Here is a 20,026-nt window from a genome sequence, read left to right as displayed (position 1 = left end):
TCTTTTTCATGATGCAAGTACAAATACGAGTGATGCAAATGCGAATGTCTTTTTTTATGAAATAGATGCAAATGCAAATGTCTTTTTTATTTTTGCAACATATAGATTAAATGGCTTTTGCAATTGATGCAAATTCAAAAACCTCTTCTCTTTTTTATTTGTTTTTGTTTCATTTTTTTAAAAAAAAATCTTTATTCAAAATTTTAAGGTTCACTCTTTACAAAAAATAATCTCAATATCTTATACAAAAATGCTTAACTAATCTATGAAGTTTTCAAAAGTGATTGCAAAATTGGCACACATAAAGTATCTTCGCAATCAATGAGAAAAGTTGAAAACTCGTGACTTTCAAATCTTTTGTAAATTGATGATTACTATTGGGAATGCTTAAGGATGGCATAATTACCAATTCAATTTTTTTTCATTGGTGAGCATATTCCAAAGAAAGCTTGATGACTACTATTTGGAATATTTATGGACGGGGTGATTGATAATTAAAATTTTCCATTGCTAGGCATATTTTAAGGAAGGCTTAACAAGGGTTACAAGGATTTTTTTTGGGTTCATGAAAGAGATAATTTATCTAAAACACTTTTCTTTTATTGAAAACATGATACTTCAATGTGCATCAAAACTAGCCAATATTTTTCAAGAAAGATTTGAGAAGAGAAAAGGGCAACGTCTTTAACTACATAGCAACTTTCTATTATGGATAGAACCTTAGAACTCTAAAATTCTTTTGAAGTCTCGGGAGTGGTTATAGCTTTAAACTACCCTTTTGGGTTTTCACCTTAGAGCTATATTTTAACAACGAAGAACTTGGTAAAATCTTTAAGGACATAATTGTTCAATTCAAGTATTTACATTCGATTAGAATAGACTTTTCAAGGTATGCAATGTAGGTCAAGGTTTGAGATTCTAAAAGAATGGATAAATAGGCTCAAAAATATTACTTAAGGTAATTAGGCCCAGGATCTTAAGAAGCATTCTCTGGACAAAAGGCCATGTGTCTGTCCTTCTTTGCCTTTTTTTGTGATTGTTTGTTTTTTTGTTTTTATTTTTTTATTAACACACCATGCATTTAAAAAATTCAAAACTAATCCAAAAGAGGAAAAGAATTTTTTTGAAATGGGTTAAGGTCCAAACAAAAAATTATGTAATAAATAGCGACTCAAAATATTCATGGACATTTTTTCAAGAGAAACTCTTCAATTTTAAGCTTCATGCTTGACCCAATATAGATTTTTCAAAGGTTATAACATAGATTAAGGTTTAGGGTTGTCAAAGAAAATGATAGAAAGGCCCCAAAACAAGTATTTAAGGGTATTTAATACCAAAGATCATTTTTTCATTTGAAGGATACACTCTGATGTCTATTCCATTTTGCTTTCCAACTATTCATTTCTTTTTTTTTTTTATTCTTCTTTTCCTTTCCTTTCATTTTTTTTCTTTTGTCTTTCTTCTTTTTTCACTGAGTGGATTTAAAACTTATTGAAAACTTTTATATTGAGCCTTTGCTCCCAACATGCGAGATTTTATTTGAACATCCCCATTTTTAACCCTTAGATGTGTTTCTTTTTGCCGTCCAGTGTGGAAAGTGATCTTTAATTAGGGTTTATTTTGAAAGAATTCAATCAGGCTCAAAAGGGGTAACAAGTGATAAATTTTTACATTTTTGAAAAAAGAATGAAAGATAGTTATTTGTCATTTCAAGTATAAAAACTTAAATTGAAGAGGAGTTCCTTTTAGGAAAATAATCTTGAAGAAATGTTTTCATTTTAACAAATTTTTTTTGACATTTTCTATTTTGAGTTTTTTTTGTCCCATTTTCAAAACTTTGAATTTGTTAGGACTTTATTGGAAGTCATTCAAATTTTTTAAGTGCATGATATCATAACCATTTTTCATTTCTCTTTCTTTTTTTTCTCTTTTTTTTGTTTTTTTTTTTTTTTGGGACATTTGGCTTCATTTTTAGCAATCAACTTCTTAATTCTATTTTCCTAAAACTTTATTCACTTTTTACCTTGGAACCTTATTTTCAAAGTGCATGTCAAATGTTCTTAATATCAGATACGTTCCTTGAAGTTGAGCTTTTGAAGATATCTTTATTTTACCCCCAATGTAAAAAATGATCTTTGGTTGGGGTTTATTTTGGGAGCAATAAATTTAATAGGCTCAAAGGGGTAGCAAATGGATAATTTTTCTATAAATGAAAGATAGAGAAAGATGGCCATTCATCATTTCAAACATGAACACTTGGATAGAAAAGCAATGTATTTGAAGAAATAGATAAAAAAAACTCCTTTTGTTTCTGTTTTCATTTTCATCATTTTTTTGGTTACAACCATCAATCATTTTTATGTGATTGATGCCCTATCTCATTTTTTTACTTAAGGTTCTTATGATGTCATATGGGATGTCCCAAATTTGATTGTATAGTTCATAAAAAGGCTCATTTTAGTTTCAAATTGTCTGGCATTTTGATAAAATGAGGAAAAAGGTATTAAGAAAAATTGTCTTAGGTGAGAATGAAGTTTGCTTCTTTTAGTCAATGTACCTTAAGGCATTAAACAATGGTTACATGAGATCGTGTCTATGTTATCGAAAGAATTTGGATGGTTCAATCATATTGGCAAGATTTGATAAACATTGAATTTTCAAAATTAGTCTCTTATGTTCACTGCTCAAGAAAAGATTATGGTTTCAATGTATCAAATGATGACAAGGTTCACCAATGAAAATTCATATTCCTTAAAGGATTATGAGTGGTGAGTAAAATTATTCAAAAGGATTGAAACATAAGGTAGTAAAAAAAAGTGTAGTGGTATTGGATGAGGGTTTTTTATTTATAGTAATCACCAATTACTTTGAGATTCTCACCATAAAAAAATCATAAATTTTTCTTTGAAAAGACCTATTTTTTATTATTTCAAAATTAAAAACTATTTATGTGGGATTTTATTATAGATTATTTTTTACTTTAAAGATTTAACAAAAGTATATATACAATCATCATTCTTTGTCCATTGCTAGTATGAAAAATAATGAATTCAAACAAATGATGCATGATATGCAAGTCAAAATTTATTATTATTGAGGATAAGCTCAAATTCCCTCATGTATTCAAGTCGGGTTGCTTAAAGTCATTTTTTTTTTGCCTCCACAACTTGGTGCAAGCATATTTACAACCATCATTCTTTCTTACAAACTCTTTTAGGTACACCATTATTAAAATAAAACATAAATAGAGACATCCATTCATAGAAAATTCAAAAGTTTTCCTTCATTCCCAAAAGTTTCAAGTTTGTATATCAAGAACAATCCTAGGATAAAGGCTAAAAAGTGTTAGACTAGCTCTTACTCTCATTGCCTTGACTAAGAAATCCAAAAAAAATGGACTATAATTGCTAGTAAGAATAACCCTTTGCCTTAAGGCTTTTTTTTTTCATTCATCATCTTCGCTAGTTTAACTACCGCGTATAGCACTACTTGCTATCCCAACATGGATCGATGAAATATTTTTATCAAAACTCAAATATTCGACTTTCATCAATTCTTGTACCTTATGTTTCAAAGCAGTGCAGTCTTCCAGAAATTAGCCTGCGATGCCAATATGATATTTACATCGGGCATTGGGGTCATACCATTTGAGAAAAAATAGTTTACGAGGTTTGACAGGGACAAAGGTAATAAGGTAGTTTTCTAAGAGCAATGGGTATAACTTTGTGTAGGATATGGGTATTGAGTCAATAGGAAATTTTCTTTTACGAGAGTTTTTTTATTCTACGATTGGTCTATTTTGCTGAAAAAATAATAGTGTAGTTGGTTTTGAAGTGAATTCAGAAACTTGGTCAAAAATTAGATTCAGAAGGTGGCGATAGGATATCATGTTGAATAAGTGGTTGTGAAATATGAGGTGGTGGGCATGAATTCAAGTGTGAAATTCTTCAAAGGTTGCATGAAATTTGAGGGCCTAATCCTAGGTGCTTTGAAAAGAGATTGAAAATAGTCATGAGAAGAATTTAGGTACGGGTTCGAAATCAAGATGGTTGGTGAGGGTTGTTTGAAGCTAGGTGACTTTGTCTTGGAAATCAAACTTTTGAGTTCAATCATTTTTATGGCTAATTCATCCATTTCTCTTTTGAGCTTGCCCAAACTTTGGTCACTATTCGAATCACCCAATACTTTAGTATGCTCAAGAAAAGTGTTGGAACCAATAGGAGCTAGTTGATTTTGATTTGATGGGATCGAAGTGACAATGATCCATGAGGAGCAGCAAACTCAGCCATACCACTACCTTTAACCATTTCTACCAATTGAGCAATTTGTTATTTTATCTCTCGAAGCTCGAGCTAAAATTCCTCTTGATTCAACTCTAAAACACTGATCCTTGCTTCCAATTGATCTCTCATTTTTGCCATTCTAATTTTCACCAAAACAGACACTTAATTCCAAGACTTAGACAAAAAATTTTATATTATTACCTTTATTGAATGAATGCCATAAAAATAATTTCTAACTTATGTGACACACAGAATCATATTATGAATATATGAATATGATGAGGATGTAAAAACATGTCAAGAATTGCAAATATGCCTAAGACAAATGGATTTTCACACATATAGGCCTCAAATGATAAAGATTTCCTCATCCATGAATATGTACATAAGGAAGGTAATGTTATGTTGCAATGATGGTGGGATATGAAAGTATGAAATACAATGACATATTTACATAAGTGATGAGATATATTCCTATGACTAATGCAATATACTTGTATGGAAGAACCTATCAATTACACAAAACATCTACTTAAAATACAATGCATGTGTTGTGTTGGCCTCATGAGGTTGACACTACCTTAAAATATGTGATGGTAGGATATGAAATGCAATGCATGTTCTATAAAACCCTATCATTCATGAACCCATATGCATAAAATGTAATGAAATTTACATGAGTGATGAGATATATTTCTATGACTAATGCAACATACTTGTATGGAATGCATAGACCTATCAAATGCATAAAATGTCTACTTGAAATACAATGCATGTGTTATGTTGGCCTAATGAGATTGACATTGCCTTAAAATATGTGATGAGATAGAGTCATGCATCACCTAATAAAATGTGCCTAGGAGGCATGTGCATTTATCAACATGTGCATAAAATGAGATTCATACTATCCACTAATGTGAATGGGATACAATACATATATTATTTTATTATGATGTACATAGTCATAGGATACATGTATTATCTATGAAGATACATGGGATGGGTTGCTCTTATTTCTTCTTCTTTTTTTCTTTAAACATGATAACAATGTATGTGAAGATTAAATGAAAATGTGAAAGATGAACAACATTCAAATTTAAAGATTTTTTTTTTCACATTTCATTATTATTATTATTATTATTTGTTATTGATGGCTTCATGAGTGCTTTATTTATTGTCAATTGATCCAAAACAAATACTTCTTCTAAGAAGTATGATACCTATATGATGCACGCAGCAATGTTAAAAGTAAAAAAAAATCAATAATATTGATAAATAAATAAAAAAACAAATAAATAATCAAACAGAGTAAATTATACAGTGTCTTAGCTTTTGGTAATTTTTTAAAAAGGTGGCATGGCTCTATCCTAGGTTGGATCCTTAGGGTTCATGATATGCTAGTTTGGATTTATATATCTAAAGGTTCTCAGACTAATCCTTACATCATCGTCTATCATAGACTAAAAAGGCTCCTTGATCCTCACCCATTACTGGCTACTGACGAAAAATGTTCAATGTGAGTGGAAGTGTTTCACTAGTAAATATGGAGGTTATCACATCATGAATGCGTAACTACTTCATTTCCTTCTAAAAAGGATGGAATCCAGGTTTAGAGCTCATGCATGCAAGTGAACATGTAAAGTATGTGCAAAGTAATGTATTAATAAAAATATCATAAATAAATCATAAGCATAAAATCAAAACAAATAACTAACATGCAATTTATTTTGCCTTGTACATATATGTACATATATATATTGAAAAAAACTAAAATAAAAAGAATTAAATTAAATATCAAATAAAACCAATTAAATCTAATAATTACTAATAGCGCATAATTAAAATTTTTTGTCTGACTTTCAAAAGTCCCCAACAGAGTCGCCAAGCTATTGTAACATATCGGTTCGAAGACTTGATCGCTAGACGTAAATATTTAAAAATTGTATAAAACATAAGAAGTCACCACCAATCTTTTTTAGGGTGTGATTGACCACCCAAAATTTTATTTTTTTAATAAAATAATAAAATGAGTTTAAAGCTTTATTAAAAAGATAGTTTTGGTCTACAAAATTAGAATTAGGTTCGAAAGTCGACTACGTGTAGGGAATGATTAGCACCCCTACAATGCCCATAAATTGATACCAATTAATTATGCACTATTTATAATTTTGGAGAAAAATAGTTTTTGTATGAAATTTAATTATAATTGCCTTTATTTGTAAGAAAAAAATCTTTATTTAGGAATATCATGAAAATTTTCAAATTAAAGCAATACCTTCAAAGTCCCCAACAATAAAGACAAAATTTGAAGATAATGTTTCTATTTAAGATTTACCATAACATTCCTTCTAAAAATAATAAAATAATATTTTTTATAAATGATAATTATCAATGACTCTCCAACATCTAAGTAGAGTACTAATTAATTATATTTAATGGAATGCTATTTTGATTTTATTTATTCGAAACTAAAAAAAATTTAAGAAAGCTTTTGATGTAATAAAAAAATGAATTATAATATAATTAACATTAAACATCCATAACTAAATCAAAGATATATATATATATATATATATATATATACATTATAAATGAAGACATTAAATTAAAAACGAAACATATACAAAATGATGATAAAATGTAAATTTAGGAAACGGGTTTTTAAATATAAAGAAACCATTGAACTCTCTAACATTTAGGCAAAGTTTGAGTACGAATTTTTTATATTTAAAATCTCATCCTATTTTTATTATTATTTTATAATTTTTTAATTTAACAAATTTATTTTGAGTTGCAAAAATATATGAAAATTCTTAATGAAATAAAATTTCCTAAATACCCCAACGTCTAGGTGGCATTTAGGAACAGATTACTTCATAAAAAGTTTTCATATAAATCCTTATAAATTTAAAACTAGTTTGGGGTTTTAGGTAGGTTCGGGTTTGATTTTTTAAGAATTTACGAACCTCTCTAAAAATCTCCAACATTTAGGCAGACTTTCGGAGCAAGCTCGTTTTTATAACTATTTCAAAAATTAATTATAATTTTATATATTTTGGAAAAAAATTTCTTATTATTATTGTTAGTAAAATCTTCAAATTGCGAATAACAACTAAAATGCATAAAATATACTCAAGGAACATAAGCATATCAATTTACACGCAAAGGGACTAGACATTCAAAATCCTACATATTCCAAAAATAGGCATGATCATAATGCTAAAATCATTATGCAAAAGGATATTTAAAAATTCCTATACCTTAATTGTTTTATTATCCATTTTAGCATTATTATTATTATTATTATTATTATTATTATTATTATCATTATATATATTTTTACAATATGCAGTAACCTTCATGCCAAGGGTAAATAAATAAATAAATAAATCCAAAATCACATACATGTGAAGCTTTCTCTACACTTATAAGTGGCTTATGTATGGATTGAAGGAACAAAAGCATGCAAGCAATCTCATTGACAAAATAATGGTGGAAGCATGCAAGACACATGATGTTTCCACTACATAAAAAAAAACTAGGCAAAAATGACCATGGTGGGACCAAGTATTGCATTTGACTCTTTCACAAAATATGGAAGCTAGGCAAACAAGACCATGGTAGGACCAAGTATTGCATTTGACTCTTTCACTACATATGGAAGCTAGGCAAGTAAAGATCATAGTGAGACCATGCATTGCTTTCTTTACATCTGCAAATGGTTCATGTACTGAATGAAAAGACAAAGCATGCATGAAAGCTAAGTAAACAACACAATGATGGATAACTTGCAGTACGCTTGAGACTTGCCTTTTTTAGCATTCAAAGACTAGCTCCCTGGTTTCAAAGCTTTAGGCTATAAGCTTTTTAGTTCTACCAGTAAGCTTGAGCCATATGCGAAGAACATAAATCAAAGAGATGGCTAGAACCTTTATGGCAGTATAGGAAAAAACTTTCAAGATTTATGAGGAAAAAATGCCCAAACTGTGATTGTTCATGGGAAACCAAGCATCACGGTTTAGTTATTCTTAACTACTTTCTAGGCTTTCATTTGTTTTAAGTTCAGGCTAACTAGAAGCTGGTCATGAAAGATGGAAAAACAAGGACTTTACAGTAAAGAAGCAATGGTGGAAAGTTTGTGGAGTGAACATAAATGCTGTTACCATTAAAAGATGCATAAGCTATTTGGCAACTCCATAAAAATGAGATGAAGTTTCAACCCTTTTGTAATATATATATATATAGACACATAGAACACATACAGCCCCCCAACTTCATCAACATACACGCCGAAGTTAAAGTATGCAAGGAACAACCATGAACACTTTGCAAAAATATAATGGGATGTGTGGAATGGTATCATAACCACTGATATTGAATGGCAAACATCTATTTTTATGTGACCATAGACATGTGTTATCTTACCTCTTCTTTTTTTGAATTCTAAAGGTTGGTTTCTTTCTTTTTGTTTTTCTATGAAAAGCTCAAAGCTTTCTCTTAAAAATCCTTTTTTTTCTCTTTTTTTTTTTTAGCTTTTCTCCTTTCTTTTTTTTTTTCAACTAGCCTCCCTTCTAACTTTCAGTAGCTTCTAGTATTCTTTTGTTCATTCAGTAGACCTTACTCAAAGGAAAAAATATTTCTATCTTGATTAATAGGAACCATTGGATGAGATTCATCAATGGGTTAAAGTTTCTCTTGTTCTTCTTTCCAAGGAGCCACATTTGGCCATTGGATAAAAAGTCAAAAAAGGATCCAATGACCCACATCAAACATTGCAAATGTTGAATTTTATGCCCTCCAAATTCATGAAAAGATCATTTTACCCCAAATACAACGTTTTCGGTATTTAGGTCATTTTTTTTAGAAATCATTGTTTCCATGCTCATTTTCAAAATTTAAAAACACAAAAAATAATGAAATATTATGAAAATGAGATCTAAAAAGTTTCATGAAATTTTGAGCTTGAGAAGGCTAAATTACGAAAATACCCCTTAAATGATATTTGGTAATTTCACACTTCTTGGGGTATCACTATAATTTTAAATGCACCAAAAATTATGAAATATTATAAAATTAAGATTTAAAAAGTTTCATGAAAATTCGAGCTTAAAAAGGCTAAATTATAAAAAAAATTTTATAAGGGTGTTTTGATAATTTTATACTTATCAGGGTATTGCTATGATTTTAAATACACCAAAAATCATAAAATGTTATAAAATTGAGCGAAAATTCAAGCTCGAAAAGTTAAATTATGAAAATACCCCATATAAAGGAATTTTGGTAATTTTACCCTTTCCATGGTACAATGAAAATTTTAATGTTTCAAAAAAATCTTAAATTTTATTTTAAACCGTATTGATTTCAATTAGATTTTGAATTTTCAGAATTGACTCAGAGTTTCTCCATTTTGATCAAGTTTTTTGTAATTTTGACTTTGTTTGATCGGATTTGATTTGAGTTGACTTTAGATTTTTGAATAGGCAAATTTGTGAGCTCTTTATGGGTTCTAAATGGTCCTCCTAAGTGGTCTCGACCCATGTTCACAAATGAGTCCCGAGTCAATTATGTTGAGAAATGTTCTGGATAAAATTCAATATCTATAGCAATACCAAACTAAAAATAGATGCTAATCTTGCTAATCTAAATAGTTGTCAAGATTAAGTCTACCAAGACACAAAAACTGAAATCTAAAAAAATGAACAAAAAATAAAAGAATGAGTATAACGACTAAGCAAGTAATCGATATCCCCTCAGTTGGATTAAGCATACCACAAAACATTTTGGCCAAAACATTAACTAAATGATTCAAAAATATTTTGAGTAATTTTGTATTCACAAATATATTCTCAAAACCAAATTCTTAGATGATAAAATGAAATCAAATATCACAAAATTATAAATTTATTTATGATTACACTTAACTCCTATAACATTGGTTAGAATCAAAATTTTTCCTCTAATGCAATAGGACATAAATATATTAGAAGCAACTAGATCGTTGCATTTACAATCATAATTAACCCATTAGTGCAATGGGATAAAACAAAAATCACAGTAATCCCTTTAGTACAATAAGATAAAAGTATGTCATTGATGGCACAATGAACCAAAAATCACTATTATCAATTGGTGGTACGATTCGAAATTGGTATCGATATCACAAAATACATGTCAACATGACCAATAATTAACCCTATTGGCAGGGTCAAAACATAGTTATATTAGGAGACAAAAATCACAATATATTTTCAGATTATCCAACATATACAAATTCAACATTTATAAATTTTTTCAAAACATAATCCATACAAAGTAAATTTCATAATCATTTTAAAGCAAAATTTCATATTCTGACAAACGATAGATATATAAATATATTATTACGAAATTATATTAAAAAATTAAAATAATTTCAAACCATATTCTAAACTCATAACAAAGAAATCATTTATATATTTTGCATGTTCAACCTGATTTACAACATAAATGGACAAAATAATATATATTATATTTTTCAACTCTAAATATATTGAAGCTAATTTTTTGGGATATAAAAATTGAAAGAATATCAAGTCATTTAACTAATGCGCTAAACTAAAACTTAAGCAGCGAATCACTCAATTCTCTTAATATCGTAAGAATTTAAAAATCAAAATTTAACCTACAAACATAAATTTAATGAGGCAAACTTTTTGTTGGTCATCCTAAGCGAATTAGGTTATGTGACAACCTTTTCGATAATTTAAAATTATTTAAAAATATTTTTTTAGCATATAAAATAATTTTTTTAATATAACAAAATGCCTAGAAGTGAGTATAAATATGAAATCAAGGATTAAAACATAAAAAATAATAGCAATATAAATTTTTACAAATATTTAATTTTTAATAGTAATTTTTTTTTGTAAATTTGAATATAATTTAATACCATTTAATAATACTAATAGTATGAAATTAACATAATAAAAATATATTAAAATAAATAAAAATCTATTAAAAAATAAAATAACTAAAATTCAAGTAATTTATAACTAAATATATCAAATATTGACTAAAAATAATTTTTTTAAAAAATTAAAAACAGAATTTTTTAAGTTTTGAAATTTTTGCATTTTGTGATCATTTAGTTTATGTTTAATCACAAAATCTCTAATATCTTATAGTTTTTAGTAATGAAAGAAAGTAGTTATTTAAAGTAGAAATGTAATACTACAACTTATGGTTTTGTTTCGACAAAATAATTTGCAGAGGCCTAAGTTTCAAAAGCCAAAACTTTACAAATTTTTACAAACAACTCATATTTTTTTGGATTTCAAATTTATGAAAATTACTTTGGGATTTCGATTCTTTTAGCTTATAAATCATCTGAATAAAACCAATTATACCATTAAAATTTTCACATTTCATATTATCAAAAGCACCTAAAGTTCGATCAAATCGATCACCGAAGTAGTAAGTTTTGACTGCTCAAAATTGGACGTTTATAACTATTAAAAACTAAAAAATTAAAAACTTAAAATATTTATTTTTCCTAAATTACTTAATCAAATTAAGTGCCATATATACCATTAGAAAACTCTTGAAGTGACCTTTTCATTAGTACTTACAATATTGTTGGATTGTCATTGAAAAGTTTTCACAATATTTTTAAAGTTAAAAAGATATAAAAATAAGGGTAAAATTATAGAAAATTACATAACACATAAAATTTTTAAAAGTTTTGAGTAAAATTTTATCTTAATAAATGATTTTTAAGATTAATTTATCTTATCTTTTCCTTGTTTCTTCTTTTTGAACATGTCTTAAAATTTTTTTTTGTCCAAAAAAATTATCAACAAAAATTATCGATAAATTTTTTTTTATTTTTTCTCCTTTAATTTTTTTTTAATTTTCACTAATAATACTTATAGATTGGATCATTGGTTAAACTATAATAAATTAAGCTTGAATATTACAATATTTTTTAAATACGAATTATATACATAACACAAAAATCTATTAAAAAAATATAATAATTGATTTTTTCAAAAATCACGCTGCTAAAACTATGAGCACATAAAATTTGATTTTTTAAATGAAAATGACAATCTTTCAAGATAAGAATGAAACATTTATATATAAATTATAAAATAAAAATAATAATATATCCAATATTGTAGGGCACAACTGTGGGACACATGTCTTCATATAGAAATTATTATCCCTCCTCGACAAGACTGATTTTAGTTGTACCAATAGCCAATGAGGTTGATACTACCACATCCGTCGCACCTTTCACATGTGCTCGAGGGACCCATGCTTGAAACAATTATTAAATATCGATGTTTGCGTTTTTAATGGCTCCAAAAACGAACCTTTCACATGTGCTCGAGGGACCCATGCTCGAAACAATTATTAAATATCGATGTTGGCGTCGTTTTCCATTGCTCCAGCCAACCAGAGAGGGACCCTGTTAACAACACTGTACGTTTTGATTTTTAGAAGATGGGCAAGGTCCTGTGGGATTTGACCTGACTGTTATCAAGTCTAAGATCATTGAGGAAAAGGCAACCAGAAACACTTGATTTTTGCTTGGTGTTCCAAATATAATCCTAGCAACCAATTCTAACTTTCCTTATATTTCTTTATACAAAGTTTAATAAGAAAAAAATTATAAATATTAAGATTTTATTCTTAAATTTATTAATATCATTTTTTTAAAAAGTATTGTAACAAATAATTTAACTGAACTTAATTTTAGATTTTTTTTTTTTATAATCACAAGCAATTTTCATTAGGTTTTCCCACTTCTTGGTATCTTCATTCTATGTATTATCAAGTATACGAAGATAATTATCCCCTCCCACTTCTAGTGTTTTTCTAAGTATCGTACATTTATCTTTAATTGCACATGAGTTTAATTTGTGCAAGATATTCTAGCATCTCTAGTAAAATCCTTTCAACATTGAAATTGTCAAATACACAAACGCATAGTATTCTATTGAAATGTTTTTGTATTTGCTCATGTTTGCGAACTACTTATGCTAATGTTGTTTTCCCAGTACCTGGTATCCCCACTGTAGATAAAACCATTAGGGCTTGCGGGCAAGTTGAGCTAGGGTCTGATTGAGAAATTAAAAATATTATTGGATTGAAATTAATTATTATATTAATAAAATTAAAACTAATGATGAAATATATATTTTAATGTAAAAATTGATAGTAATATGAATTATAATAAGATAAAAAAAACATTAAAAATGTTATATTAAAAATTATATATATAGTAAATTTAAATTATTTAACAATTATTAAATTATTTTAATATCAAATAATAATTTTGATAATAAATAATTAATGATAACAATATATTAAATAATTTTTTATTATTATTAAATTAACAAAATGATTTTATATTTTTAAATAAAAAACAAAAGAAAAAAAAAAGAAAAAGAAAAAAACTATATTTTTTATTTATAATATAAATCAAGAGGTAAGGAAAAAAAAGCTACGGGCCAGTTGGCCACCAAAGCAAAACATACCGATGCTCAACCGGCGCAATTTCTACTCGCCGTTTGCATCCAAATGGCTGCTAAGTGCCGATTGGCACAAAATTCATGGACAATCTCACCTCCAGTGGAGGTCCAATTGAATCCAAAGGAAGCCTAAATCAACAAGTGAACCTCTTTTGAAATAACTTGTTATGAATCTCCAAGAAAAGAGTGGGTCACTTGGTTTCCTCCAGGCAGAAGTAGAACAATCATATCAGTAACTTTCCTCTGGAGTCCAAACAGATTGGCTTGGTTGTTATTATTGCTGAGGGATATATTAATCTTTCTAATTTCTTTTAGCCATCACGAGACGGAATGCTATAGAATTGGAAGAAGAAAAGAAGTAGCTGACCTTTTTCTTCGTTTGTTTCTGAATTTCCACCTTCCTTAATTTGGAGAACATGTTAAGCAAACTCGTCCAGTACATCATCAATATCATAAGTAACATCTCTAAGCTTCTCAAGCCAAAGTTTCACAACCCTGTCTTCTTCTTGCCTGTTGTCCGCATCTTGGAGCGCAGCTTTGATGGCGGTGAGTGAGTCATGGAGCATATATGATTACAAATGTAATTGTAAAGGTTAATATTAAGGGAAAGCCAAGAGTGGAAGGTATAGATATCTGGGCTCACAATATAATTATGTACTAAAATGTTTTACTTCTTTGGTAAAGAATACAATATATTGACGTTGAGATCTCTATTTGAATAAGAGATTTATATACGATGCATTATTAGTAATATTATCTCATTAATAAAGTAAATAAGATGATGTCATCTTATTAATGAGTAAATTTTTTTAAAAAATATTAATTTTTATATATTTATTTAAAAATTGATATTTACCAATTAATGAAATAATATAATTTAATTTACTAATAGTGTATAAAATTTATATATTAATAATATATCAAATATAAATTATTTATTTATTTATTTATTTTTATTGAATCTAGTAAAATTATATTTATTTGGAACACTAAGCTGTCAATTTTTTATATAAAAATCAAATTTATGATTAATTTAAATCAAAATAATATTTTTAATTTAAATCATTTTGATTAAAAATTAAAAAGATGTAAAACTTAAATTAACTAAAAAAATGCTCATACTTTGTTACGAGTTTAACTTTTTTTTTTTGTCATTTGTAGACCAATAATGTTTATAAATGTTAAAACTAAAAAACAAAAATAAAATAAAGAAGAAGGGGTAAAGATAAAATATCTAAAATAAAAAAAAAATGGGCAAGTGTTGTAAATAGGAAAAAAAATATTTAGATCACATGTGGGCAAGATCTATAAATGTTCACCATAAACTAAAAGACAAAAATTGAATCTTAAATATGTAAGTAAAAGAAATAATTTGAAAAAACAATTAATAAAATATAAAATTTTCATTCCACTTAAAAGTAGATACAGTTATCTAAACAAAATCTGAAACAAACATCTTTTAAAGGTTTGGTGGTTATCAATGACTATGACTTAAAGCAAAAACTCCATGACAACCTAAAAGTTATTTTAGGGAATTGCTCTTAAAGCTAGGGTTAACCTCTTTGCAAGGTTATGGTCAAATACTTGTATTCACTTACATCATAGAGCATGCAAAAAAAGAAGCAAGTTAAGAAAAATGCTATAATTATAGCCTGGTTTGCCTAGAAAAGATGTAAATTTGGATTCTTCATTTTAGATTATTATTGTATATTAGTATTTGTATGTTAGCATAGGATTATTATACATATTTGTGTATTGCCAAATTTGTCATTGACAAATAAAGATGAGCCCTCTCAAGCTTCAAGTGAAAAGATTATAAGAAATAATTAGGAGAGATTATAACCAAACAAAAAAAAAAAAAAACAAAAAAAAAAGTGGTTAGAGGTAATCAGGACATTAGCTCTATATCTTTTTCCACCTTTAATAACTCTCCACTTATCAATTGTGGAAGCTAATGGATTCCTTGATGGATTTTACATCGAATGTTTCAGCATAAAGGCAAAACAACTTTGTATCTTTTTTTCCTCCACTTTTACCTCAAAATCTTAAAAAATCTAACCACAAACATTATCTAAAGACAATCTATCTAATTATGCATCTAATAAACCCATTTCAATACAAATTATATGTGAATCAAAAGTTGAACTTCTTTGTTAACAGCAACAAACCAAAAATTAAAAGGCTAAGGGTAATAAAATAATGTAAAATCTTAAATCAACAATTAAACATCACTAAAAATAGTGATGCAACAATCATAACATCAAAATAAAAATAATAATCAATAGATTTCAATAATGGTTAATGTAGAATCCAGCCCAATAGCAAGATTAACATATATATTCCATAATAATAAACATAGAATCCAACTCAATGGCAATAATAATCAAGAAAAAGCTAAACGTGTTGCAAGTAAAAGAATAAATTTTTTAGACACCCAATTTAGTCTAAGGTCAATTTATATTTTAAGATTAGGTTGTGAATTTTTTTATTTATTTTTGGTATTGTATTTAGTTTAGAGTTGTTATTATTATTTAACAAAAAAAAAGGGAAAGAATTGTTTTGATGAAACTTGAAGAGTGTTTAATTCTAATTGGATTGTTGAATTGAAAGTGTTCTAAATGAAAAAAAACTGTAAAAGGGAACTGCTTTGAGAGATAGATTTGGATTAAAAATCAAGGTTGGAGTTGATTAAGAGATTTAAACCAATAAAACTCCTTTTCTTATTGTAATTGGGATTAGAGACCTATAAAAAATACCCTATTAGGATCAATCAGAAACAATGAAGATCAATCACAAAAAAATCAAAAGAGAAAGAGTAAAAAAAAAAAGCAAACAAATTAAGGGTTTTTTTATAGTCTTTTCTTATGTTTTGAGTTTAGATAATTAAGATTTTCTTTCAGGAGTTCTATGTTAGAGAAAAGAGTTGAGAAGAAACACAAAAGGGAGGCATTCAACAAAAAATTTTGGCAGCAAAATTGTCGAGGGTTTCAGATATATATGTTTTAGGTTTCTATTTGATTTTTGTTTAAACTAGAAAGAAAGGCAATCACTACATACGAGGGGCACTAACGAAGCCATCGGCTATTTTGTAGAGAAACAAAAAAGAAGACAAGGGGGTGAAAAAATAAGAAAAGTAAAAGGAGATTGACCTAGTTTAAAGATCCAATCAAATAAGAAACCCAAATCATAACTGGTTCCAACAACCAGTAATTTGAAATGGGCAAGTGCAATTACAAAAGCCTACGTGCTTTGGAATCAATTGTAGCCTAATTTATTTAGTATTTTTTATTTTTTTCTTATTTATTTGTATATCTATTTATGTTACTTAGTTGTTTCTCTTTTTTTTTATGCATATTTAAAATAAATTTTTATAATAAATTCATAATTCCTATTAAACTATTGGAGGATTTTCATGGGTTTAAAAATTTTAAATTAAGTTCTATCAAGTGATTGGAGAATTTCATAATGAAAATAAATTGTCTTTAATCCTACCAAATGATTAGAGGATTCATATCTCGAATTAAGTTCTACTAAACAATTAGAGCACTTAATAAATTTTTGAACAAATAATTTTTCAATCCTACCAAATGATTGGAGGATTCAAATTTTTATTAAATCTTACCAAACTATTAGAGGATCTAATGATCTTTATTTTTAAAGAAGGTTTTCAAAACGATTAAGGGATACACATCGATATAAAATCCTGCTAATTGGTTAGAGGATTTTATTGATTGATTTTAAAAAATGATTTGTTAAAAAAATGTTAATGAATCCGATGAATGAGCCTCTTCAGAGTGGGACATAAGTTTCTATGATACTCCTAAGGTGAGAAAACTATATTAAATTAATACCAAACTATTGGAGTAATTTTAAGACACATTTTCAATATTAAATTTACCTAGTAAAATTACAATCACATTTTAAGGCTTAAAAAATATGAAATTAAACTGGTACCATCTTTTGATAGGCATTGTGAGGTTGTTATAACATTTCTCACATGTAACCATACTCTTAGATCTATATATGATTTTGTGGGCTAGAATCCACCTTTTAAAAATATCTAAGTTAAGCTTGGAACATCTCTTTAAAATGGGATAAATTTGATTAGGTGACCAATCACACCTTAACAAAAAAGATTAGTGGTGATTCCTTAAAGTCAAGTCTAGCTATACGACTACGTTTTTATACATTATGACAGTTTGACAACTCCACTACAGAGAGTTGAAAGTTAAGCCAGTAAATGAATTTATGCTATTTAAGATGAACGTTTTCCCTAAAAAGATTTTTTTTTCTTGATTTATTTTTCAAGCTTTTAATATTTGTTTTAACTTTTAATATTTTGTCATCCATTTGCATATGCATAATATAAGCTCTATACTCAGATTCTGTCTTATAAGAGAGAGTAAAGTGCCTACGTTTTCATGAGATTTCATATCTCTGCATGGACTAGTGAAATACTCTCACTCAAATTGAATCCTTTCTGTTTGTAACCTATAATGGGTGAGAATTAGAATGTCTTACCAGTCTATGATGGATAATGATGTGAGACTAATATGGAAACCTTTAGATCTAACCCAAACCATATTTAGTAAAACATAAAAAGCCAACCTCAGGTTAAAGCCATATCTACCTATCATTAAAATGTAACTAGTTAGGACATATGGGTGACCTTTTTTAGCTTTATTTTATCTCTTGTTTATTGTTAAGTTGTGGTATGTTGTGTGTTGTATTTTAATCTAGCATCACTAACATGTTGTATTTTAATCTAACATCACTAACATACGTATTCATCCATCCATCATAATATGACAAACATTAGCACATGTATTCATTTATCAATTCATACATTGTTGTACATACATTTATGTGTTTATGCATCATAATTTATTATGTCAAGCATTTAATGCATTCATTCATTCATGCATATAGGATTCTTAAACAAGTTAGGCTAATCTTGAAAACTGTGGCATAAACATTTAGTAATATGTGTACACTAATTGTGGTGTATAATACTTAAAGATAGCTTGACAGTCCAAAAACCCCACTCACCATCAATACAAAACCAAAGCCTGAGCTAGACAGATGGAATTGAAAAACTCTAATTATTTTGACAAGATAAAAAAAGTTCAAAGAGAGCTTAAGGCAGAGTTGAATAAAATCTTAGAAGCCCTAATAGGCTAAATAAAGAAAAAGAGGTAGAAAAAGCTTCAAGTCAATCAGAGCATCTAGTGCAAGATCTTATTGATTTTTTGTACCTTTTAAGATTCAGTCCATATCAAGACTAGCCTTTTTAAGGGACATAAGCAAATTTTCCTAAGGTATATCCATACACCCACCCAAGAAAGCAAACTACTGCTGCATAAGGCTAGTTTCAAAGTTACGTTAATCCAATTTTTAGGGAGAAAACCTTAGAACCAATCCAAACCCTAATTTGGATAATCTGAAAAAGAAGGAAAAGTTAAAGTTAAAAGTATTTGAGTAATTGGAAGACTTAAGGAGAGGTTACAAATAGTGGAAGAAATCGGTTTCTATAGTTTCATGGATGTTGCTAGGCTCTGTTTAGTCCCATATATTGTTATTCCTCCAAAATTTATTTTGAAGTTCAAAAAATACAATGGCATAAAGTGTCTGATAATTCATATTACCATATATTGCTAAAAGATGACTGCTTATACTAGTGATGAAAAACCATTGATACATATATTTTAAGACAACCTTATTTGTTCTATGACAAGATGATATATCCAACTTGATCGATCCTGCATTCACTCTTAGAAGGAGCTAACTTCGTTAGTTAGTATCACCACATAATAGATCTAGCTTCTGATCATCTTTCTTTACAAAATATTAAACAAAAAAGGTGACCTAAACATTTAAAGAGTACATCTAATGATAGAAAGATGTAGCTGTTTAAGTTCAGCCACCTTTGTTAAAAAAAAACTACAGTGTTGTTTATAAGTACATTGAAGGCACCTTATTATGAAAAGATGATAAAAAATATAATGAAAAACTTTGTTGATATGGTGATTTCAACAGAGATTATAAAAAATGCCATCATGAATGACAAGCTTAAGAAAGAAGATACCACCAATATAAAGAAAGAATAGATGCCTAAACAAAAAGAAGCTTAAGTTTAAGTTGTGAGTTTTGAGGTGTAACAATTCAAAAGCTATGCTCTATATCTATTACCAGTTTATCCTACTTTCTACCCCATAGTTAATAGAATTA

General features: G+C 27.8%; 1 long non-coding RNA gene across 2 annotated transcripts; it reads right to left on the bottom strand.

The window, feature by feature from the left end:
* Window positions 1–12,281: 12,281 nt before the first annotated feature.
* LOC149510894 (uncharacterized) lies at window positions 12,282–14,530 on the bottom strand. 2 transcript variants are annotated; one of them, XR_016334719.1, is made up of 2 exons: window positions 13,805–14,530; window positions 12,282–12,744 (listed from the first exon to the last, which is right to left on the bottom strand). It is a non-coding gene; the product is annotated as an uncharacterized LOC149510894 (long non-coding RNA). The 2 variants fall into 2 exon arrangements; XR_016334720.1 differs by having other exon boundaries at window positions 12,381–12,732.
* Between the last annotated feature and the right edge of the window lie 5,496 nt (window positions 14,531–20,026).

The sequence above is a fragment of the Durio zibethinus genome, chromosome 27 (genome assembly GCF_047325235.1).
Source record: "Durio zibethinus cultivar Kanyao isolate XHJ-2024 chromosome 27, ASM4732523v1, whole genome shotgun sequence".
Classification (NCBI taxonomy): domain Eukaryota; kingdom Viridiplantae; phylum Streptophyta; class Magnoliopsida; order Malvales; family Malvaceae; genus Durio; species Durio zibethinus.
The sequence above is the reverse complement of the archived record's forward strand: the minus strand, read 5'-3'. Positions and strand labels throughout refer to the sequence as shown.